Here is an 11,861-nt window from a genome sequence, read left to right on the forward strand (position 1 = left end):
CTTATATTCTTTTTAATCTGCTCTTTCTTATCTTTCTTTTCTTCCTATCCAAGCAGGTAAAATTGTGATTGTGGTAAGCAAAAATCCATCTCACAAAAATCTTAAGCACAAGCTTAAGTAAACAAAGACAGTTTTTAACAAAAAAAATTTTGAATGGATCGTTAGTTTCTTATATTCCATCACTAAGAAAACCTTATACAATGTCTGACACTTAGTAGGTGCTAATTCTGTCAATGAATGAAAAAATTAGTGGATGAATGAAAATGGTCTTTAAAGAATTACTGGACCTAAACATCTGCCCTTCATTACCCTGTACTCATAGGCATATAAACACATTTTGTTTCCTTCTTCTGGGAGAGAAGCTTAGGTCCAATTCTACTTATGAGGTTTCAAGGGCTAGTTGGCCCATGGGCTAGTTTTCATTCTAATTGCAAGCCAAACAGCTTGAGCACTTCAGTAAGTACACATCAAACAAGCTCACACTCATGAACATCACAAGGAGAAATGTGTTTCATGGCTTATGGTCTACCAGTGGTTTTATCATTTTGCAGACTATGCTGACCACTCATTCCAGACTGGACAGTAGATGGAATGTGTAAGAGCTAATGTGTGTTTCATTGAAATTTTATGTCAATCTATTTCTTTAAGTGTTCATAGTGGACCATGATCTTGAGAACCAAACAGGATTAATTTGCATGTGTATAAATTTTGCCTGACAAGTTTCTCACCATATTTTTAAAAATTTCTACCACAAAACCTCCATCATATAAACAAAAAGTTATTGAGAAACAAGAAGAATTATAATCCTGCATCCTGTGGAAAGAAAACCACATTCATAGAAAGATAGACAAAATGAAAAGGCACAGGACTATGTACCAGATGAAGGAACAAGATAAAACCCCAGAAATACAACCAAATGAACTGGAGATAGGCAAACTTCCAGGAAAAGAATTCAGAATAATGATAGTGAAGATGATCCAGAACCTCGGGAAAAAAATGGAGGCAAAGATCAAGATGATGCAAGAAATGTTTAACAAAGACCTAGAAGAATTAAAGAACAAACACCTAGAAGATTTAAAGAACAAACACCTAGAAGAATTAAAGAACAAACAAATAGAGATGAACAATACAATAACTGAAATGAAAAATACACTAGAAGGAATCAATAGCAGAATAACTGAGGCAGAAGAATGGATAAGTGACCTGGAAGACAGAATGGTGGAATTCACTGCCACAGAACAGAAAAAAGAATGAAAAGAAATGAAGACGGCCTAAGAGACCGCTGGTTAGAGTCGAAAACTTCCCTAACATGGGAAAGGAAATAGCCACCCAAGTACAGGAAGTGCAGAGAGTCCGAGGCAGAATAAACCCAAGAAGAAACATGCTGAGACATATAGTAATCAAATTGACAAAATTTAAAGACAAAGAAAAATTATTAAAAGCAACAGGGAAAAATGATAAATAACATACAAGTGAACTCCCGTAAGTTTAACAGCTGATTTCTCAGCAGAAAATCCACAAGCGAGAAGGGAGTAGCATGTCATATTTAAAGTGATGAAAGGGAAAATCCTACAACCAAGATTACTGTGCCAGGCAAGGATCTCATTCAGATTTGATGGAGAAATCAAAAGCTTTACAGACAAGCAACAACTAAGAGAATTCAGCACCACCAAACCAGCTCTACAATAAATGTTAAAGGAACTTCTCTAAGTGGGAAACACAAGAGAAGAAAAGGACCTACAAAAACAGACCTAAAACAATTAAGAAAATGGAAATAGGAACATACATATCAATAATTACCTTAAATGGGAATGGATTAAATGCTCCAACCAAAAGACACAGGCTCGCTGAATGGATACAATAACAAGACCCATATATATGCTGTCTACAAGAGACCCACTTCAGACCTAGGGACATATACACTGAAAGTGAGGGGATGGAAAAAGTTAATCCATGCAAATGGAAATCAGAAGAACGCTGGAGTAGCAATACTTATATCAGATAAAATAGACTTTATTTTTAAATTTTATTTATTTTAACTTTACTGCAGTATAATTGCTTAACAATGGTGTGTTATTTTCTGTTTTATAACAAAGTGAATCAGCTATCCATATTCATATATCCCCATATCTCCTCTCTCTTGCGTCTCCCTCCCACCCTCCTATCCCACCCGCCTAGGTGGTCATAAAGCACCGAGCTGATCTCCCTGTGTTATGTGGCTGCTTCCCACTAGCTATCTATTTTACATTTGGTAGTATATATAAGTCCATGCCACTCTCCTACTTCATCCCAGCTTACCTTTGGCCCTCACTGTGTCATCAAGTCCATTCTCTACATCTGTGTCTTTATTCCTGTCCTACCCCTAGGTTTTTCAAAACATTTTTTTTTTTTTAGACTCCATATATATGTGTTAGCATATGGTATTTGTTTTTCTCTTTCTGACTTACTTCACTCTGTATGACAGACTCGAGGTCCATCCACCTAACTACAAATAACTCAATTTTGTTTCTTTTTTGGCTGAGTAATATTCCATTGTATATATGTGCCACATCTTCTTTATCCATTCATCTGTTGATGGACACTTAGGTTGCTTCCATTTCCTGGCTATTGTAAATAGAACTGCAGTGAACACTATGGTACATGACTCTTTTTGAATTATGGTTTTCTCAGGGTATATGCCCAGTAGTGAGATTGCTGGGTCATGTGGTAGTTCTATTTTTAGTTTTGTAAGGAACCTCCATACTCTCTCCATAGTGGCTGTATCACTTTACATTCCCACCAACAGTGCAGGAGGGTTCCCTTTTCTCCATACCCTCTCCAGCATTTAATGTTTGTAGATATTTTGATGATGGCCATTCTGATTGGTGTGAGGTGATACCTCATTGTAGTTTTGATTTGCATTTCTCTAATGATTAGTGATGCTGAGCATTCTTTCTTGTGTTTGTTGGCATTCTGTATATCTTCTTTGGAGAAATGTCTATTTAGGTCTTCTGCCCATTTTTGGATTGGGTTGTTTGTTTTTTTTGGTATTGAGTTGCATGAGCTGCTTGTAAATTTTGGAGGTTAATCCTCTGTCAGTTGCTTCGTTTGTAAATAATTTCTCATATTCTGAGGGTTGTCTTTCCGTCTTGTTTATGGTTTCCTTTGCTGTGCAAAAGCTTTTAAGTTTCATTAGGTTCCATTTGTTTATTATTGTTTTTATTTCCATTTCTCTAGGAGATGAGTCAAAAAGGATCTTGCTGTGATTTATGTCATAGAGTGTTCTACCTATGTTTTCCTCTAAGACTTTGATAGTGTCTGGCCTTAGATTTAGGTCTTTAATCCATTTTGAGTTTATTTTTGTGTATGGTGTTAGGGAGTGTTCTAATTTCATTCTTTTACATGTATCTATCCAGTTTTCCCAGCACCACTTACTGAAGAGGCTGTCTTTTCTGCATTGTATATTATTGCCTCCTTTATCAAAGATAAGGTGACCATATGTGCGTGGGTGTATCTCTGGGCTTTCTATCCTGTTCCATTGATCTATATTTCTGTTTTTGTGCCAGTACCATACTGTCTTGATTACTGTAGCTTTGTAGTATAGTCTGAAGTCTGTGAGCCTGATTCTTCCAGCTCCGGCTTTCTTTATCAAGATTGCTTTGGCTATTCGGGGTCTTTTGTGTTTCCATACAAATTGTAAAATTTTTTGTTCTAGTTCTGTGAAAAATGCCATTGGTAGTTTGATAAGGATTGCATTGAATCTGTAGATTGCTTTGGGTGGTATAGTCATTTTCACAATGTTGATTCTTCCAATCCAAGAACATGGTATATCTCTCCATCAGTTTGTATCATCTTCAGTTTAATCAGTGTCTTATAGTTTTCTGCATAGAGGTCTTTTGTCTCCTTAGGCAGGTTTATGCCTAGGTACTTTATTCTTTTTGTTGCAATGGTAAATGGGAGTGTTTTCTTAATTTCACTTTCAGATTTTTCATCATTAGTGTATAGGAATGCAAGAGATTTCTGTGAATTAATTTTGTGTCCTTTACCAAATTCGTTGAATAGCTCTAGTAGTTTTCTGGCAGCATCTTTAGGATTCTCTACATATAGTATCATGTCATCTGCAAACAGAGACAGCTTTACTTTTCTTTTCCAATTTGGATTCCTTTTATTTCTTTCTCTTCTCTGATTGTTGTGGGTAAACTTCCAATGCTATGTTGAATAATAGTGGTGAGAGTGGACAAACTTGTCTTGTTTTTGATCTTAGTGGAAATGGTTTCAATTTTTCACCATTGAGAATGATGTTGGCTGTGGGTTTGTCATATATGGCCTTTATTCTGTTGAGGAAAGTTCTCTCTATGCCTACTTTTTGGAGGGTTTTTATCATAAATGGATGTTGAATTTTTAAATCTTTTTCTGCATCTATTGAGATGATCATATGTTTTTTCTCCTTCAATTTGTTAATATGGTTTATCACATTGATTGATTTGCATATATTGAAGAATCCTTGCATCCCAGGGATAAACCCCAGTTGATCATGGGGAATGATGCTTTTAATGTGCTTCTGGATTCTGTTTGCTAGTATTTTGTTGAGGATTTTTGTATCTATATTTGTCAGTGATATTGGCCTGTAGTTTTCTTTCTTTGTGACATCTTTGTCTGGTTTTGGTATCAGGGTGATGGTGGCTTCATAGAATGAGTTGGGGAGTGGTCCTCCCTCTGCTATGTTTTGGAAGAGTTTGAGAAGGATCGGTGTTAGCTCTTCTCTAAAGGTTTGATAGAAATCGCCTGTGAGGCTTCTGGTCCTGGGCTTCTGTCTGCTGGGAAATTTTTAATCACAGTCTCAATTTCAGTGCTTGTGATTGGTCTGTTTATATTTTCTATTTCTTCCTGGTTCAGTCTCAGGAGGTTGTGATTTTCTAAGAATTTGTCCATTTCTTTCAGGTTGTCCATATTATTGGCATATATTTACTTGTAGTAATCTTTCAAGATCCTGTGTATTTCTTCAGTGTCAGTTGTTACTTCTCCTTTTTCATTTCTAATTCATTGATTTGAGTCTTCTCCCTTTTCTTCTTGATGAGTCTGGCTAATGGTTTATCAGTTAAGTTTATCTTCTCAAAGAACCAGCTTTTAGTTTTATTGTTCTTTGCTCTAGTTTCCTCCATTTCTTTTTCATTTATTTCTGATCTGATCTTTATGATTTCTTTCCTTCTGCTAACATTGCTGTTTTTTGGTTATTTTTTCTCTAATTGCTTTAGGTGTAAGTTTGGGTTCTTTATTTGAGATATTTCTTGTTTCTTGAGGTAGTATTGTATTGCTATAAACTTCCCGCTTAGAACTTTTTTTGCTGCATCCCATGGCTTTTGGGTCATGGTGTTTTCATTGTCATTTGTTTCTAGGTATTTTTTGATTACCTCTTGATTTCTTCAGTGATCTCTTGGTTATTAACTAGTGTATTGTTTAGCCTCCATATGTTTGTATTTTTTACAGATTTTTTCCTGTAATTGATATCAAGTCTCATAGCATTGTGGTCAGAAAAGATACTTGATACTATATCAATTTTCTTAAATTTATCAAGGCTTCTTCTGTGACCCAAGGTATGATTTCTCCTGGAGAATGTTCCATGAATACTGGAGAAGAAAGTGTATTCTGTTGTTTTTGGATGGAATGTCCTATAAATATCAATTAAGTCCATCTTTTTTAATGTATCATTTAAAGCTTGTGTTTCCTTGTTTATTTTCATTTTAGATGATCTGGCCATTGGTGAAAGTGGGGTGTTAAAGTTCCCTACCATGACTGTGTTATTATCAATTTCCCCTTTTATGGCTGTTAGTATTTGCCTTATGTATTGAGGTTGCTCCTATGTTGAGTGCATAAATATTTACAATTGTTATATCCTCTTCTGGATTGATCCCTTCATCATTATGTTGTGTCCTTCTTTGTCTCTTGTAATAGTCTTTATTTTAAAGTCTATTTTGTCTGATATGAGAATTGGTACTCCAGCTTTCTTTTGATTTCCATTTTCATGGAATATCGTTTTCAATCCCCTCACTTTCAGTCTGTATGTGTCCCTAGGTCTGAGGTGGGTCTCTTGTAGACAGCATATATATGGATCTTGTTTTTATATCCATTCAGCCAGTCTATGTCTTTAGGTTGGAGCATTTAATCCATTTACATATAAGATAATTATCAATATGTATGTTCCTATTGCCATTTTCTTAATTGTTTTGGGTTTGCTTTTGTAGGCTTTTTCCTTCTTTTGTTTTTCCTGCCTAGAGAAGCCCCTTTAGGATTTGTTGTAAAGCTGGTTTGTTCATGCTGAATTCTCTTAGCTTTTGCTTGTCTGTAAAGGTTTTAATTTCTCCATCAAATCTGAATGAGATCCTTGCTGGGTAGAGTAATCTTGGTTGTAGGTTTTTCTCCTTCATCACTTTAAATATGTTCTGCCACTCCTTCTGGCTTGCAGAGTTTCTGCTGAAAGATCAGCTGTTAACCTGATGGGGATTCCCTTGTGTGTTATTTGTTGTTTTTCCCTTGCTGCTTTTAATATGTCTTCTTTATATTTATAAACTCATATACAGTGGAGAAAAGACAGCCTCTTCAATAAGTGGTGCTGGGAAAATTGGACAGGTACATGTAAAAGTATGAAATTAGAACACTCCCTGACACCATACACAAAAATAAACTCAAAATGGATTAAAGACCTAAGTGTAAAGCCAGACACTATCAAACTCTTAGAGGAAAACATAGGCAGAACACTCTATGACATAAATCACAGCAAGATCCTTTTTGATACACCTCCTAGAGTAAAGGAAATAAAATAAAAAAATAAACAAATGGGACCTAATGAAACTTAAAAGCTTTTGCACGACAAAGGAAACTATAAAGAAGATGAAAAGACAACTTTCAGAATGGGACAAAATATTTGCAAATAAAGCAACTGACAAAGGATTAATCTCCAAAATATACAAAGAACTCATGCAGCTCAATATCAAAAACATCAACAACCGAATCAAAAAAGTGAGTGGAAGACCTAAATAGACATTTCTCCAAAGAAAACATTCTGATGGCCAAAAAGCATATGAAAGATGCTCAACATCACTAATTATTAGAGTAATGCAAATCATACCTACAATGACATATCACATCACAACAGTCCGAATGGCCATCAAAATATCTACAAACAATAAATGTTGGAGAGAGTGTGGAGAGAAAGGAACCCTCCTACACTGTTGGTGGGAATGTAAATTGATACAGCCCCTATGGAGAATGGTATGGAGGTTCCTTAAAAACTAAAAATAAAATTACTATATGACTCAGCAATCCCACTACTGAGCATATACCCAGATAAAACAATAATTCAAAAAGGCACATGCACCCCAATATTCATTGCAGCACTATTTACAATAGCTATGTTATGGAAGCAACCTAAATGCCCATCAACAGATGAATAGATAAAGATGATGTGGTACATATATACAATGGAATATTACTCAGCCATAAAAAGGAATGAAATTGGGTCATTTGTAGAGATGTGTATGGACATAGAGTCTGTCATACAGAGTGAAGTAAGTCAGAAAGAGAAAAACAAATATCATATATTAATGCATATATGTGGAATCTAGAAAAATGGTACAGATGAACCAGTTTGCAGGCAGAGGTAGAGATACAGATGTGGAGAACAGACATGTGGATGCTGCAAGGGGAAAGTGGGTCATGGGTGGTGGGATGAATTGGGAGATTGGGATTGTCATGTATACACTGATATGTATAAAATAGATAAGTATTAAGCACCTGCTATATAAAAATAAAATAAAATTCAAAAAAAAGTTGTTGAGTTAAATAAGTGAAAACCAGGACAATGAAAATATCAATCAAAGTTTTTGCCTGGGGCAATGCCATTATATACCATTCTAAAATTTCTTTAGCAAACATGGTTAGGAATATCTAAGATAAACTACTAAGGTAATGAATAATAAAGAAGAGTCTTGGGAGATATATTAAACTGTAAAATCATTGTCTCATTTTAACAGCATATACAAATGACCTTAAAGTCATGAGACTATTTCAATAGGTCACAAGAGCAAAACAGTCTCAAAAATTTACACACATATTATTTACCATGTAGTGGGACACCAAGAGATTACTGTGCTATTGTTGAAAACAGCACGTTGTTCTAGTTTCAGGCTTGCTGAAGGGTACCATATCATAAGACCTACCATAATAAAACATAAACCATGTTGGAAGCCTGGTGCTTTCAACACTTTAATTTAACCTTCACAAAATTATGCAAATTAAGAATCAATTTGCTCAGGTATTTTCTGATGAGAAAACTGAGGTTCAGAAAGTTTCATTAGTTTGCCTGCTATGGTAAAGGTGCTCATCAAGCATAGCCAGCAGTCAAGCAGTCAGATGCAGCAATCATGGATTCTTCTTTAATTTTTTTCTTTCCTAGGCTATACAAACCTTGACAGTGGGAAGAAACTATACTGTTTCCTTTGGGGAAACATAGAATGATTAATCGTACTATTTGAATTTCAACTGTAAAAGTGTTGCACCTCATCTTTGAATGGGAACCTAGAGACCTAAGAGCAGAATTCCCAAAATGAGCCTTTCTGCCCAGTAGCTAGTTTCAATACTCTCCTTCTGTTTACTTAGGGAAGGTACCTCTCAGTATATTTGCTGACTGTTCTTTCTAAGTGAAGACACTTAGGAAGGATATAATGGCCTCATGGGTAAAAATCATAAAATGAAATACTCCAAGCCATGTACATTTTACTACATTAAATCAAAAACACACCATCTACTACAATCCACCCAGTAAACAAAAAGCAAGCAAGAAAAATGCTAAGCAAATATTTTTAACAAGAAAATAGGTTTTTTGGTTCTATAATGTTTATAAAATTAATAAATTTTTATTGTATAAATTTGCATAATAAAGGAAAAAACACAAACTTACACAAAACTCACCTAAAACACTAGCTAGAAATAAGCATTATTTTAATTTTACCAAAGTCTTCAATTTTTCAAAAATATGAGATTATACTATATATGCTTTTTGTAATTTGTTTTTTAATTGCTAATATAAATTGAGAATTTTTCTTCTCATTACATATTCTTCTAAAGAATTATTTCTAACGTTTGCCTATTAAAGTATTATATGTAGAGTGTAATTTAACCAATACTTATTATTAGTCATTGTGATGACTAATATTCCATGAAATGTCATGAAATTAAAACTCTGATAAACAAATTTTTCATAAATGTTAGATGAGGAATTCATTGGCAAAAGTGTTGAAGTACTTTTTGAAAGAGTTGTGACATATTTTATCAGATACATAATAACTTCCAGACTCTCTAAAAAAATGCCTGTTGCAGTGCATAAGTATGTTAACCTATAGCCTTGCCAGTACTAAATATTTTCATTAAAATAGTTTTGAAAAGGTGACAGCTGAAAATTCTACCTAATGTTGAATACTTTATATTTACTTAACATTGAGCTTATTATGTATATTTGTATAAAAACACATTTATTTTTATTGGCCATTTTTAAAATTTTTCCTTTGAAATTTTCCTTTTTTTTCTTAATAGGAATGTTTATCTTTTTATACAGATTCAAAGAGCTACTTATATATTAGAACTAATACTCCTTGGATTGTCATTATATTGCAAATATTTTCTCCAGCTTTTTTTTTTCCATTTTATTTGGCTTTTATGTACTAATGCATGATTTTCTCCCTTGCTTTAAATCTTAATTTTTTTTTTTTTACTATGATACACAAACACACATGAACACACAAATTTACAGAGAAGTGGAAAAAACATTGCAATATGTTAGTGTCCACAGTATTAGCCTAAAGTTATCCATAACACACCCTTATTATTATTTTAATGTCTGTAAAATGTGTAGTAATGTCATCTCTCTTATTCCTATAATTGATGACTTGTGTTTTCTCTCCCTTTTGTTTTCTCCTGATCAGTCTGGCTTTGGGGTTTCATCAATTTTATTGATCTTATCAAAGAATTGTCTTTGGTTTCAAAAAGAAAGCACTAGAAAAAACATTAATGGATTAATAGTATATGTAATATAATGCAAAAAAAACCACAACTGCACCACATACAAAATAATAGCACAGTTCTGTAAAAATTACCTGGGCTTGTTTTTAAAAGAAATAAATGGCGGGATGGGGTGAGGCCGGGGCAGCAGGAGCCGGTGCAGTGACAGCAGAGAGAGCTGCGGGGACAGCAGACCACGATGAAGTCGCACAGGCAGCAGTCCGGGCCACGAGGAGAGGGGCTGCCAAGAAGCCGTGGGAGGCTGGGCAGGCAGTGGGCAACGCTCGAGCTGGGAAGCAACATGGTGCTGTTCAAGGAGTATGGAGTCATCCTACCTGCATCTGTAGAAGAGTGTCATGTAGGGCAGCTGTATTCTGTGGCAGAGGCCAGGGAAAATGGGAATGGGTGGTGGTGAAAGTGTGGAGGTCCTGATGAACGAGCCCTATGAAAAGAACAGTGAGAAAGGCCAGTACACGCACAAGATCTACCACTTACAAGGCAAAGTGCCCACATTTTTTCGAATGCTGGCCCCAGATGAAGCCCTGGATATATATGAAAAATCATGGAATGACTACTTTTATTGCAAAACTGTTATTACAAATGAGTACATGAAAGAAGGCTTTCTGATTAGAATGGAAACCTGTCATAAACCAGATCTTGGCACCCAGGAAAATGTGCATAAACTGGAGCCTGAGGCATGGAAACATGTGGAAGCCATATATATAGACATTGCAGATCAAAGTGAAGTACTTAGACAGCATTACAAGGCAGAGGAAGATCCAGAAAATTTTAAATCTATCAAAACAGGCTGAGGACCCTTGACTCCAATTGGAAGCAAGAACTTGTAAATCAGAAAGACTGCCCATACTTGTGTGCATATAAACTGGATACTGTCAAGTTCAAGGGGTGGGGCTTACAGAACAAAGTGGAAAACTTTATACATAAGCAAGAGAGGCATATGTTTACAAACTTCCACAGGCAGCTATTCTGTTGGATCAATAACTGGGTTGACCTGACTATGGAGAACATTTGATGGATGGAAGAAGGGACAAAGAGACAGCTGGATGAGATGACACAGAAAGACCCAGTGAAAGGAATGATGGAAGATGACTAAAGCCATCCTTCCCTTTTCTGCACTTTTTACAAGACAGCTGTCAATAGGAAGGGCCAGCAGCTCCACCCTCCCAAATGACAGGGCATCCACAGACACAGCCTTTCTGTGTCCATTCTTCAGGCAACTTTCAATCCCTTACTGTAGCTAATTCCAGATGTCTTTTAATATTGTGAACAAAGAGGCTGTCTGATTTTTTTTTCTAATTTTTGAATTTTATTTTATTTATTTTTTTATACAGCAGGTCCTTATTAGTCATCAATTTTATACACGACAATCCCAATGGCCCAATTCATCACCCCACTACCCCCACCCCACTGCCGCTTTCCCCCCTTGGTGTCCATACGTTTGTTCTCTACATCTGTGTCTCAATTTCTGCCCTGCAAACAGGTTCGTCTGTACCATTTTTCTAGGTTCCACATATATGCATTAATATACGATATTTGTTTTTCTCTTTCTGACTTACTTCACTCTGTATGACAGTCTCTAGATCCATCCACTTCTCTACAAATGACCCAATTTCATTCCTTTTTATGGCGGAGTAATATTCCATTGTATATATGTACCACATCTTCTTAATCCATTCGTTTGTCGATGGGCACTTAGGTTGCTTCCATGACTTGGCTATTGTAAATAGTGCTGCAATGAACATTGCGGTGCATGTGTCTTTTAGAATTATGGTTTTCTCTGGGTATATGCCCAGTAGTGGGATTTCTGG

The 11,861-nt window shown here is 35.5% G+C and overlaps 1 pseudogene; it reads left to right on the forward strand.

Moving 5' to 3' along the window:
- Positions 1-10,333: 10,333 nt before the first annotated feature.
- Positions 10,334-11,146, forward strand: LOC137755004 (phosphatidylinositol transfer protein alpha isoform pseudogene; annotated as a pseudogene).
- The last annotated feature ends 715 nt before the right edge of the window (positions 11,147-11,861 follow it).

This window comes from Eschrichtius robustus, chromosome 20 (assembly GCF_028021215.1).
Source record: "Eschrichtius robustus isolate mEscRob2 chromosome 20, mEscRob2.pri, whole genome shotgun sequence".
NCBI classification, from domain to species: domain Eukaryota; kingdom Metazoa; phylum Chordata; class Mammalia; order Artiodactyla; family Eschrichtiidae; genus Eschrichtius; species Eschrichtius robustus.